Source organism: Scaptodrosophila lebanonensis, unplaced genomic scaffold (assembly GCF_003285725.1).
Source record: "Scaptodrosophila lebanonensis strain 11010-0011.00,11010-0021.00 unplaced genomic scaffold, SlebRS2 tig00001426-arrow-arrow-pilon, whole genome shotgun sequence".
In the NCBI taxonomy this organism is placed as follows: Eukaryota; Metazoa; Arthropoda; class Insecta; order Diptera; family Drosophilidae; genus Scaptodrosophila; species Scaptodrosophila lebanonensis.
In genome coordinates, this window is record NW_022060750.1 from 412,406 (window position 1) to 426,487 (window position 14,082).

The following is a 14,082-nucleotide window of genomic DNA, read 5'->3' on the forward strand; positions in this document are numbered from 1 at the left end:
TAGCATTAGGTCGATTATTCAATCGAAATGTGGATTTTACCATCAAATTTTGTAGCTCCTTTTCCACTCTTTGGAGCTCGAATTTTTCAAATCCCCATCTTAGTGCGCACCTGCACTATGATAGAATACTTGAGCCCAAATTTCAGCTCCCTAGCTTCTACGGTTTGGGCTGTGGGCTGTTGACGCGGTTTCATTTTGTGCCTAATTGCCGCCCCATAATTCAGCCTCCAAGACAAGTTTCAAAATTCGAGTACGCAGTTTTATTTATACTCTTTTATGAATTTTGGAAACCTAATATTAGGTCGATTATTCAATCGAAATGTGGATTTTACCATCAAATTTTGCAGCTCCTTTTCCACTCTTTGGAGCTCGAATTTTTCAAATCCCCATCTTAGTGCGCACCTGCACTATGATAGAATACTTGAGCCCAAATTTCAGCTTCCTAGCTTCTACGGTTTGGGCTGTGGGCTGTTTGTGCCTAATTGCCGCCCCCATAATTCAGCCTCCAAGACAAGTTTCAAAATTCGAGTAAGCAGTTTTATTTATATTCTTTTATTGATTTTAGAAACCTAGGTTTATGTCGATTAACCTACCGAAATGTGGATTTTTCCAACAAATTTGGCAGCTCGTTTTCGCCCCTGTGAAGCTCGAATTTTCCAAATCCCCTTCTTAGCGCACACGTACGCTATAATAGCATGCTTGAGCCCAAATTTCAGTTTCCTGGCTTCTACGGCTTGGGCTGTGGGCTGTTGACGCGGTTTCCTTTTGTGCCTAATTGCCGCCCCATAATTCAGCCTCCAAGACAAGTTTCAAAATTCGAGTACGCAGTTTTATTTATACTCTTTTATGGATTTTGGAAACTTAATATTAGGTCGATTATTCAATCGAAAAGTGAATTTTACCAACAAATTTTGCAGCTCCTTCTCCACTCTTTGGAGCTCGAATTTTTCAAATCCCCATCTTAGTGCGCACCTGCACTATGATAGAATACTTGAGCCCAAATTTCAGCTCCGTAGCTTCTACGGTTTGGGCTGTGGGCTGTTGGATTTTAGAAACCTAGGTTTATGTCGATTAACATATCGCAATGTGGATTTTTCCAACAAATTTTGCAGCTCGAATTCCCCCCTTTGGAAGTCGAATTTTTCAAATACTCATCTTAGTGCACACCTACGCTATAATAGCATACTTGTGCTCATATTTCAGCTTCCTAGCTTCTACGGTTTGGGCTGTGGGCTATGGGCTGTTGACGCGGTTTCCTTTTGTGCCTAATTTGCGCCCCCATAATTCAGCCTCCAAGACAAGTTTCAAAATTCGAGTATGCGGTTTTATTTATACTCTTTTATGGATTTTGGAAACCTAATATTAGGTCGATTATTCAATCGAAATGTGGACTTTACCAACAAATTTTGCAGCTCCTTTTCCACTCTTTTCAAATCCCCATCTTAGTGCGCACCTGCACTATGATAGAATACTTGAGCCCAACTTTCAGCTTCCTAGCTTCTACGGTTTGGGCTGTGGGCTGTTGACGCGGTTTCATTTTGTGCCTAATTGCCGCCCCATAATTCAGCCTCCAAGACAAGTTTCAAAATTCGAGTATGCAGTTTTATTTATATTCTTTTATTGATTTTGGAAACTTAATATTAGGTCGTTTATTCAATCAAATCAAAACCTAGGTTTATGTCGATTAACCTATCGCAATGTGAATTTTACCAACACAATTTGCACATCGATATCCCCTCCTTGGAACTGGAATTTTTCAAATACTCATCTTAGTGCACATCTACACTATGATAGAATACTTGAGCCCAACTTTCAGCTTCCTAGCTTCTACGGTTTGGGCTGTGGGGTGTTGACGCGTTTTCATTTTGTGCCTAATTGACGCCCCATAATTCAGCCTCCAAGACAAGTTTCAAAATTCGAGTATGCAGTTTTATTTATATTCTTTTATTGATTTTAGAAACCTAGGTTTATGTCGATTAACCTACCGAAATGTGGATTTTTCCAACAAATTTAGCAGTTCGATATCCCCCTTGGAACTGGAATTTTTCAAATACTCATCTTAGTGCACATCTACACTATGATAGAATACTTGAGCCCAACTTTCAGCTTCCTAGCTTCTACGGTTTGTGCTGTGGGCTGTTGACGCGGTTTCCCTTTGTGCCTAATTGATGCCCCATAATTCAGCCTCCAAGACAAGTTTCAAAATTCGAGTATGCAGTTTTATTTATATTCTTTTATTGATTTTAGAAACCTAGGTTTATGTCGATTAACCTACCGAAATGTGGATTTTTCCAACAAATTTAGCAGTTCGATATCCCCCTTGGAACTGGAATTTTTCAAATACTCATCTTAGTGCACATCTACACTATGATAGAATACTTGAGCCCAACTTTCAGCTTCCTAGCTTTTACGGTTTGGGCTGTGGGCTATGGGCTGTTGACGCGGTTTCATTTTGTGCCTAATTGCCGCCCCATAATTCAGCCTCCAAGACAAGTTTCAAAATTCGAGTATGCAGTTTTATTTATATTCTTTTATTGATTTTGGAAACTTAATATTAGGTCGATTATTCAATCAAATCAAAACCTAGGTTTATGTCGATTAACCTATCGCAATGTGAATTTTACCAACACAATTTGCACCTCGATATTCCCTCCTTGGAACTGGAATTTTTCAAATACTCATCTTAGTGCACATCTACACTATGATAGAATACTTGAGCCCAACTTTCAGCTTCCTAGCTTCTACGGTTTGGGCTGTGGGCTGTTGACGCGGTTTCATTTTGTGCCTAATTGCCGCCCCATAATCAGCCTCCAAGACAAGTTTCAAAATTCGAGTATGCAGTTTTAGTTATATTCTTTTAATGATTTTAGAAACCTAGGTTTATGTCGATTAACCTATCGAAATGTGGATTTTTCCAACAAATTTTGCAGCTCGAATTCCCCCCTTTGGAAGTCGAATTTTTCAAATACTCATCTTAGTGCACACCTACGCTATAATAGCATACTTGAGCTCATATTTCAGCTTCCTAGCTTCTACGGTTTGGGCTGTGGGCTATGGGCTGTTGACGCGGTTTCCTTTTGTGCCTAATTTGCGCCCCCATAATTCAGCCTCCAAGACAAGTTTCAAAATTCGAGTATGCGGTTTTATTTATACTCTTTTATGGATTTTGGAAACCTAATATTAGGTCGATTATTCAATCGAAATGTGGACTTTACCAACAAATTTTGCAGCTCCTTTTCCACTCTTTTCAAATCCCCATCTTAGTGCGCACCTGCACTATGATAGAATACTTGAGCCCAACTTTCAGCTTCCTAGCTTCTACGGTTTGGGCTGTGGGCTGTTGACGCGGTTTCATTTTGTGCCTAATTGCCGCCCCATAATTCAGCCTCCAAGACAAGTTTCAAAATTCGAGTATGCAGTTTTATTTATATTCTTTTATTGATTTTGGAAACTTAATATTAGGTCGTTTATTCAATCAAATCAAAACCTAGGTTTATGTCGATTAACCTATCGCAATGTGAATTTTACCAACACAATTTGCACATCGATATCCCCTCCTTGGAACTGGAATTTTTCAAATACTCATCTTAGTGCACATCTACACTATGATAGAATACTTGAGCCCAACTTTCAGCTTCCTAGCTTCTACGGTTTGGGCTGTGGGGTGTTGACGCGTTTTCATTTTGTGCCTAATTGACGCCCCATAATTCAGCCTCCAAGACAAGTTTCAAAATTCGAGTATGCAGTTTTATTTATATTCTTTTATTGATTTTAGAAACCTAGGTTTATGTCGATTAACCTACCGAAATGTGGATTTTTCCAACAAATTTAGCAGTTCGATATCCCCCTTGGAACTGGAATTTTTCAAATACTCATCTTAGTGCACATCTACACTATGATAGAATACTTGAGCCCAACTTTCAGCTCCCTAGCTTCTACGGTTTGTGCTGTGGGCTGTTGACGCGGTTTCCCTTTGTGCCTAATTGATGCCCCATAATTCAGCCTCCAAGACAAGTTTCAAAATTCGAGTATGCAGTTTTATTTATATTCTTTTATTGATTTTAGAAACCTAGGTTTATGTCGATTAACCTACCGAAATGTGGATTTTTCCAACAAATTTTGCAGTTCGATATCCCCCCTTGGAACTGGAATTTTTCAAATACTCATCTTAGTGCACATCTACACTATGATAGAATACTTGAGCCCAACTTTCAGCTTCCTATCTTCCACGGTTTGGGCTGTGGGGTGTTGACGCGGTTTCCTTTTGTGCCTAATTGCCGCCCCCATAATTCAGCCTCCAAGACAAGTTTCAAAATTCGAGTATGCAGTTTTATTTATATTCTTTTATTGATTTTAGAAACCTAGGTTTATGTCGATTAACCTACCGAAATGTGGATTTTTCCAACAAATTTAGCAGTTCGATATCCCCCTTGGAACTGGAATTTTTCAAATACTCATCTTAGTGCACATCTACACTATGATAGAATACTTGAGCCCAACTTTCAGCTCCCTAGCTTCTACGGTTTGTGCTGTGGGCTGTTGACGCGGTTTCCCTTTGTGCCTAATTGATGCCCCATAATTCAGCCTCCAAGACAAGTTTCAAAATTCGAGTATGCTGTTTTATTTATATTCTTTTATTGATTTTAGAAACCTAGGTTTATGTCGATTAACCTACCGAAATGTGGATTTTTCCAACAAATTTTGCAGTTCGATATCCCCCCTTGGAACTGGAATTTTTCAAATACTCATCTTAGTGCACATCTACACTATGATAGAATACTTGAGCCCAACTTTCAGCTTCCTATCTTCTACGGTTTGGGCTGTGGGCTGTTGACGCGGTTTCCCTTTGTGCCTAATTGATGCCCCATAATTCAGCCTCCAAGACAAGTTTCAAAATTCGAGTATGCAGTTTTATTTATATTCTTTTATTGATTTTAGAAACCTAGGTTTATGTCGATTAACCTACCGAAATGTGGATTTTTCCAACAAATTTTGCAGTTCGATATCCCCCCTTGGAACTGGAATTTTTCAAATACTCATCTTAGTGCACATCTACACTATGATAGAATACTTGAGCCCAACTTTCAGCTTCCTATCTTCTACGGATTGGGCTGTGGGCTGTTGACGCGGTTTCATTTTGTGCCTAATTGCCGCCCCATAATTCAGCCTCCAAGACAAGTTTCAAAATTCGAGTATGCAGTTTTATTTATATTCTTTTATTGATTTTGGAAACTTAATATTAGGTCGATTATTCAATCAAATCAAAACCTAGGTTTATGTCGATTAACCTATCGCAATGTGAATTTTACCAACACAATTTGCACCTCGATATCCCCTCCTTGGAACTGGAATTTTTCAAATACTCATCTTAGTGCACATCTACATTATGATAGAATACTTGAGCCCAACTTTCAGCTCCCTAGCTTCTACGGTTTGGGCTGTGGGCTGTTGACGCGGTTTCATTTTGTGCCTAATTGCCGCCCCATAATTCAGCCTCCAAGACAAGTTTCAAAATTCGAGTATGCAGTTTTATTTATATTCTTTTAATGATTTTAGAAACCTAGGTTTATGTCGATTAACCTATCGAAATGTGGATTTTTCCAACAAATTTTGCAGCTCGAATTCCCCCCTTTGGAAGTCGAATTTTTCAAACACTCATCTTAGTGCACATCTACATTATGATAGAATACTTGAGCCCAACTTTCAGCTCCCTAGCTTCTACGGTTTGGGCTGTGGGCTGTTGACGCGGTTTCATTTTGTGCCTAATTTCCGCCCCCATAATTCAGCCTCCAAGACAAGTTTCAAAATTCGAGTATGCGGTTTTATTTATACTCTTTTATGGATTTTGGAAACCTAATATTAGGTCGATTATTCAATCGAAATGTGGACTTTACCAACAAATTTTGCAGCTCCTTTTCCACTCTTTGGAGCTCGAATTTTTCAAATCCCCATCTTAGTGCGCACCTGCACTATGATAGAATGCTTGAGCCCAACTTTCAGCTTCCTAGCTTCTACGGTTTGGGCTGTGGGCTGTTGACGCGGTTTCATTTTGTGCCTAATTGCCGCCCCATAATTCAGCCTCCAAGACAAGTTTCAAAATTCGAGTATGCAGTTTTATTTATATTCTTTTATTGACTTTGGAAACTTAATATTAGGTCGATTATTCAATCAAATCAAAACCTAGGTTTATGTCGATTAACCTATCGCAATGTGAATTTTACCAACACAATTTGCACCTCGATATCCCCTCCTTGGAACTGGAATTTTTCAAATACTCATCTTAGTGCACATCTACACTATGATAGAATACTTGAGCCCAACTTTCAGCTCCCTAGCTTCTACGGTTTGGGCTGTGGGCTGTTGACGCGGTTTCATTTTGTGCCTAATTGCCGCCCCATAATTCAGTCTCCAAGACAAGTTTCAAAATTCGAGTATGCAGTTTTATTTATATTCTTTTATTGATTTTGGAAACTTAATATTAGGTCGATTATTCAATCAAATCAAAACCTAGGTTTATGTCGATTAACCTATCGCAATGTGAATTTTACCAACACAATTTGCACCTCGATATCCCCTCCTTGGAACTGGAATTTTTCAAATACTCATCTTAGTGCACATCTACACTATGATAGAATACTTGAGCCCAACTTTCAGCTCCCTAGCTTCTACGGTTTGGGCTGTGGGCTGTTGACGCGGTTTCATTTTGTGCCTAATTTCCGCCCCCATAATTCAGCCTCCAAGACAAGTTTCAAAATTCGAGTATGCGGTTTTATTTATACTCTTTTATGGATTTTGGAAACCTAATATTAGGTCGATTATTCAATCGAAATGTGGACTTTACCAACAAATTTTGCAGCTCCTTTTCCACTCTTTGGAGCTCGAATTTTTCAAATCCCCATCTTAGTGCGCACCTGCACTATGATAGAATGCTTGAGCCCAAATTTCAGCTTCCTAGCTTCTACGGTTTGGGCTGTGGGCTGTTGACGCGGTTTCCTTTTGTGCCTAATTGCCGCCCCCATAATTCAGCCTCCAAGACAAGTTTCAAAATTCGAGTATGCGGTTTTATTTATACTCTTTTATGGATTTTGGAAACCTAATATTAGGTCGATTATTCAATCGAAATGTGGATTTTACCAACAAATTTTGCAGCTCCTTTTCCACTCTTTGGAGCTCGAACTTTTCAAATCCCCATCTTAGTGCACACCTACGCTATAATAGCATACTTGAGCTCAAATTTCAGCTCCGTAGCTTCTACGGTTTGGGCTGTGGGCTGTTGACGCGGTTTCCTTTTGTGCCTAATTGCCGCCCCATAATTCAGCCTCCAAGACAAGTTTCAAAATTCGAGTATGCGGTTTTATTTATACTCTTTTATGAATTTTGGAAACCTAATATTAGGTCGATTATTCAATCGAAATGTGAATTTTACCAACAAATTTTGCAGCTCCTTTTCCAATCTTTGGAGCTCGAATTTTTGAAATCCCCATCTTAGTGCACACCTGCACTATGATAGAATACTTGAGCCCAACTTTCAGCTTCCTAGCTTCTACGGTTTGGGCTGTGGGCTGTTGACGCGGTTTCATTTTGTGCCTAATTGCCGCCCCCATAATTCAGCCTCCAAGACAAGTTTCAAAATTCGAGTATCCAGTTTTATTTATATTCTTTTATTGATTTTGGAAACTTAATATTAGGTCGATTATTCAATCAAATCAAAACCTAGGTTTATGTCGATTAACCTATCGCAATGTGAATTTTACCAACACAATTTGCACCTCGATATCCCCTCCTTGGAACTGGAATTTTTCAAATACTCATCTTAGTGCACATCTACACTATGATAGAATACTTGAGCCCAACTTTCAGCTCCCTAGCTTCTACGGTTTGGGCTGTGGGCTGTTGACGCGGTTTCATTTTGTGCCTAATTTCCGCCCCCATAATTCAGCCTCCAAGACAAGTTTCAAAATTCGAGTATGCGGTTTTATTTATACTCTTTTATGGATTTTGGAAACCTAATATTAGGTCGATTATTCAATCGAAATGTGGACTTTACCAACAAATTTTGCAGCTCCTTTTCCACTCTTTGGAGCTCGAATTTTTCAAATCCCCATCTTAGTGCGCACCTGCACTATGATAGAATACTTGAGCCCAAATTTCAGCTTCCTAGCTTCTACGGTTTGGGCTGTGGGCTGTTGACGCGGATTCCTTTTGTGCCTAATTGCCGCCCCCATAATTCAGCCTCCAAGACAAGTTTCAAAATTCGAGTATGCGGTTTTATTTATACTCTTTTATGGATTTTGGAAACCTAATATTAGGTCGATCATTCAATCGAAATGTGGACTTTACCAACAATTTTTGCTCCTTTTCCACTCTTTGGAGCTCGAATTTTTCAAATCCCCATCTTAGTGCGCACCTGCACTATGATAGAATACTTGAGCCCAAATTTCAGCTTCCTAGCTTCTACGGTTTGGGCTGTGGGCTGTTGACGCGGTTTCCTTTTGTGCCTAATTGCCGCCCCCATAATTCAGCCTCCAAGACAAGTTTCAAAATTCGAGTATGCGGTTTTATTTATACTCTTTTATGAATTTTGGAAACCTAATATTAGGTCGATTATTCAATCGAAATGTGGATTTTACCAACAAATTTTGCAGCTCCTTTTCCACTCTTTGGAGCTCGAACTTTTCAAATCCCCATCTTAGTGCATATCTAAGCCATGCCTTTCTTTTACAGCGTTCAGCTGTTCTCTTAGGCGTTTTACAACGTCCGAAGCCTGAGTCCAATGGAGATCCGTGAGTCTAGATTTGTTCTCTAGAAATATCTCTCGGATCTCATTATATAATTCCACCAATTTAATGGTATCTATTGAACTAATTCAAAGATCTTTTCCCACGGTGCCTCTTTGAGTGTGGTCGATTTTGTATATACCGGCTTCTGATAAGCCTTTGGAAAACTGACCTAAGTCATGAGTTCCATTAGTATAAAAATCGCCAACATCATATTACTTGACGTATACGTTGTCGTATACGTTGGGCTTGAAGCTTTGATTTTATGGATTGCTTAGGCAATTTCCATTTTTCTGTTCCTGCGCAGGATTTTTGTCTACTTTGCCATCTTGTATACTTTTCCCTTTTTGCAATTTTTTTTTTATTTTTTTTTTTATTTTTATTCTTTGATGGTTATTCTTGATAACTCATCAGTTATTTAGTTCTTTTTTTTTTCAATGTGTAATATAATCCAATAAATGGATTTGTCAAAATAAATTCAGTTAGAATACGTTATATTCAGTAATATAATCCAATAAATGGATTTGTCAAAATAAATTCAGTTAGAATACGTTATATTCAGTTCTTTGAAATGCTAATCTGAGAAAGGAAAGTCTGCTCCACACTATATATATATATATATATATATATATATATATATATATATATATATATATATATATATATATATATATATATATATATATATATATATATATATATAGTGTGGAGCAGACTTTCCTTTCTCAGATTAGCATTTCAAAGAACTGAATATAACGTATTCTAACTGAATTTATTTTGACAAATCCATTTATTGGATTACAGCTATATATATATATATATATATATATATATACCATACAACATTTTTCCGTAGGTTTTCCTCCGTAGAAGAGCGGCTGCTTTTTCCTTCATCGACGGCAGGGTTCACTTTAGTTTTTTACTGGAGTTTTCTCTCCCCGTTTGCTTGTTTCTTCTGTATTAATAACATCATCCGAAGATTGCAGCTGTCATGGTCGCCATGAAATATTCCCAGACTTCAATTCAGAACACACGTCTAGTTTAGTTTTTAACTTTTATTCGATTGAATTCATATATAAAATGTTCTTAGCCTAAAGCTGCGTTGCTGCTTCAGCAGAAGGCAGCGGCAGAGCAGCCTTATGTATATATGCTTATATATAACGTAAGAGAGTGGTATGCATATATGTCTCATGAGCGGTCAATGCATGAGAATGCTGACGCGGCTAATTGCGCCAGCTACTTTCAAGTCATTGCACTGTCGCTGTTTAAATTATGTTTATGCAGCAACAAAGTGTTGCTGTTGTATATATTTGACGGGCACTGGATACAGTGCACTCTCGACATATGCGCATACTACAGTAGATTGCGGCGTTCTTGTTTTTTATGTATTCAGCACAGTAGGGGGAGCAGACTGCTCCAAATATTAATGACGTCATGGCGTAATGTTGTATTGGCTGCGATGTAAGTCCGTCGCGGCAAAGGAACCGTTGTGCTTGTTGATCATCAGGTTGGATTCGAATTTGTGAGAACATCTCTTTAATGTCGGCTGCCACTCCAATTGCATCATTCCTGAACTGTAACAGAATAGCAATGAGTGGATTAGTTACTTCTGGACCTTTTAGCAATTAAGTATTTAACCATACTCCATCCACTGTTGCAGCGGCGTCGAAAACTATCCGCAACTTTTCTGGTTTGTGCACGGTTTGTACTGAAAAGTGCGGCAAGTACCATACTCTTTTTGACTCGTTCTCTATTTCTTCTGGCATTAATTTTCGAGCATATCCTTTCTCCAAATATTTGTTCATTTCATTTCTGTATTTTTCAGCATAAATTTCATCGCGTTGCATTTTCTTCTCAATTCCCAAAAGTCGTCTCTCTGCCATTTTATAGTTGTAGATTTAGTTACGTAGATTACATTATCCAAATTTTAAATCGATCGTACTAAATTTATAACACAAACTTTTCATTTGAAATAGTGAATAAATATTAAAACCCCAATAATTCAAGCTCCAACACAAATTTCGAGTATGCAGTTTTGTTTGTATTCTTTAATTGATTTTAGAAACTAAATTTTAAGTCGATCAGTTGAAAAATGCGGATTTTTCAAACAAAATTTGGAGCTACTTTTCCCCCCTTTGGAGCTCGAATTTTCCAAAATCCCTTCTTAGTGGGGACCTAGACTATGAAAGGATACTTGAGTCCGTTGATCACCAATCAGTCAGTCAGTCAGGACAAACTGTTTTATATATATAGATTTGTATGTATGAATATATATTTATACTGCAATTGGTCAGCGTGTGTCTGCTGACTTAGCGTAGCTCATAACTGGGTGATCATATTACACGCTGACTTGTTTGTGTACTGCAACAATGTGTTGCTGTTACATTTATGCTCAATCGATGTTATTTTATTGGTAGAATGTACCCTTAATATATGCGTATACTACACTTGAATTATTGGGGTTTTAATATTTATTCACCTTTCCAAATGAAAAGTTTGTGTTATAAATTTTTTCCGATCGATTTCAAATTTGGGGACTGTAATGTTCGTAACTAATTCTACAACTTTGCGTTCAAGGATTTTCAAAATATGCATTCTACAAATGCAGGCAGAACAAACAATACAAAAAATCAAACAGTTGGGGACAACTAAGTATACATACACACACACACACACACACACATACAACAGCTGTTCGTGTAGTTGTGTGTCTTGCACTGACAGAGCAAGAAATGTTAATTAATTAAAAATTATTTAACATTTTTAAAAGTAATTTTTCTTTGTTTAGTACATTTGGCATTACGGTTTTCATTAGAAAATTTATAATGTGTACGTACATATGTATATAGCATGCATGTACATTCGTATGAATATATCTATGTATTTATGTATACATTGGACAATCGAGCACTGTTGTTTGATTGTAATAAATAATGTTCTATGGTTTTAAATCAAATTTTTAAAACAGAATACAACAACAACAACTATAATTTATTGCCTCGCTCTTCTTCTTTCGTTTTGATCATTTACGCCTGTTAATTTCAAAGGCAAAATGAAAAACAAGAAATGTTAATTAGTGAAAAATTATTTAACATTTTTAAAAGTAATTTTTTCTTTGGCATTACGGTTTTCATTAGTAACTTTATGCAGCAACAACAAATTACAAAGAACGCCAATATCAAATAGTTGGGGACATCATATACACACACTCACACACAGAACAAGCAACAGTTCGGGTATATGTATGAAAATGTAAAGAGAAACATGCATGCATATGTACATACATATGTATGTACTAGCAGGTATTGCCCGTCTTAACCCGGCTCAATATAATGTTTCCAATTGTATTTATTTTGTGTGTGCATAACCTACCCATATGCTTTCACCCTTTAAGTTACCAGTAGGAAGGCATTTAAGGTATTTAAATGAACATTTTCTGTTCTTGACAAAAAATTGTTCAGTAGTCCGTTACATTTTTGTTCTTGCCAAACTATTTCGTTAAACGAACATGACCACTATAACTAATATTTTTTAAAGCTCGTTTTCCCCCCTTTGGAGCTAGAATTTTCCAAAAGCCTTTCTTAGTGTGCTCCTACACTATGATGGATACTATGAAAGGATACTTGAGTCCAAATTTCATCTTTTACCGTTTGGACTGTGCGTTGATCACCAATTAGTCAGGACAAACTGTTTTATATATAGAGAAACCGCAACGTTTTAAGATAGACTATGTGCAAAAAAAGGGGAATAATTATAAGGGTATATCCTAATTTTAAATTCACATTTGAGTCTTTTCGTGCCATATTGAGTCAATACGGTCACGCACAAACTCGGAATATGAAACACGGCACACGTGTCAATGCCGTGCAGCGATGAGCCACGATCAAAAAGCACTGACAATTCTCATCTCAATTTGCTAGAGTAAAACTTTCGATAGTTGAAGCCACCGATACCATCAAAATATCGAAGTTTGAATGGAATAAGCAGAATATTTAAATAATAAAATCTAATTATTTATTGAGATCAATAAGAACAAATCATATACATACATACATCTGCCCGCAATACGAAGCAGAATATGCGTAGCTCCGTTATTCGGTTTCTGCTTTACTATCGCTTACGCAGTCGTTGCCTAGCGACGGTAACTGTAAACTTTTGGCGTTTTGCCTTTGCGATTAACATTAAATGGTCAAAACGAAAGAAGAAGAGCGAGCCAATGACTTGCAGTTGTTGTTGTTTTTAGAGCATTATTTTTTTTACAATCAAACAACTGTGTTCAATTGCCCAATGTATACATTAATATGAATGTACATACATGCTATATTCATACACAGACATACATACATACATACATATGTATGTTTCTCTTTACTTTTTCAACCGTACGTAGAGAACCGCACACATAGACACGAACTGTTGCTTGTTGTGTGTGTGAGTGTGTGTATGTGATGTCCTGCTGCATAAAGCTATTAATGAAAACCCTAATGCCAAATGCACTAAACAAAGACAAAATTACTTTTAAAAATGTTATATAATTTTCAATTAATTAACATTTCTTGCTCTGTCAGTGCAAGACGAATGTACAAACGTACACATGTAGATACATATGTACATACATAGATGTGCACATATATACATACATACATCTGCCCGCAATACGAAGCAGAATATGCGTAGCTCCGTTATTCGGTTTCTGCTTTACTATCGCTTACACAGTCGTTGTCTAGCGACGGTAACTGTAAACTTTTGGCGGTTAAAACGAAAGAAGAAGAGCGTGCCAATGACTTGCAGTTGTTGTTGTTTTTAGAGCATTATTTTTTTTACAATCAAATGTAATGGTCGCCTGTATTAAAATTGATTTTTTACTTTTATCGCAGCTCGGTGGTACAAAATTAGCACTTGCGATAAAAAGGGCTAATATTTGTCCCAAAGCTTTAGGCCCCAGTCAGCTGTAGTACTCCGAAAGCTTTTGGTTGTACAAGTCTGGCTTTTGGTTGGAATACAAAGCGCAACCGACTTTACGTATTTCTCTAAAACCAGACTATAAAAGGCCTGCCCGTGCTTCAAACACTCTCTTCTTTTTCGACATACTTCTGGCCTATCGCCACGCCGTATCCACGTTCGCAGCCAAAATCCACATTGTCAAGGAACTAACCTCTACTGCGGCTGGTCCTTCTAATGGCAACGTGAGTGTAGATGCGAAGCAGCTTCTACAGTGCTTAAGTTTTCTTACCCAATAAAAATTCTACCAGTATTTATGAAAATACTATATACAATTGAAAAAAAAACCCAAAAAAAAAATAAT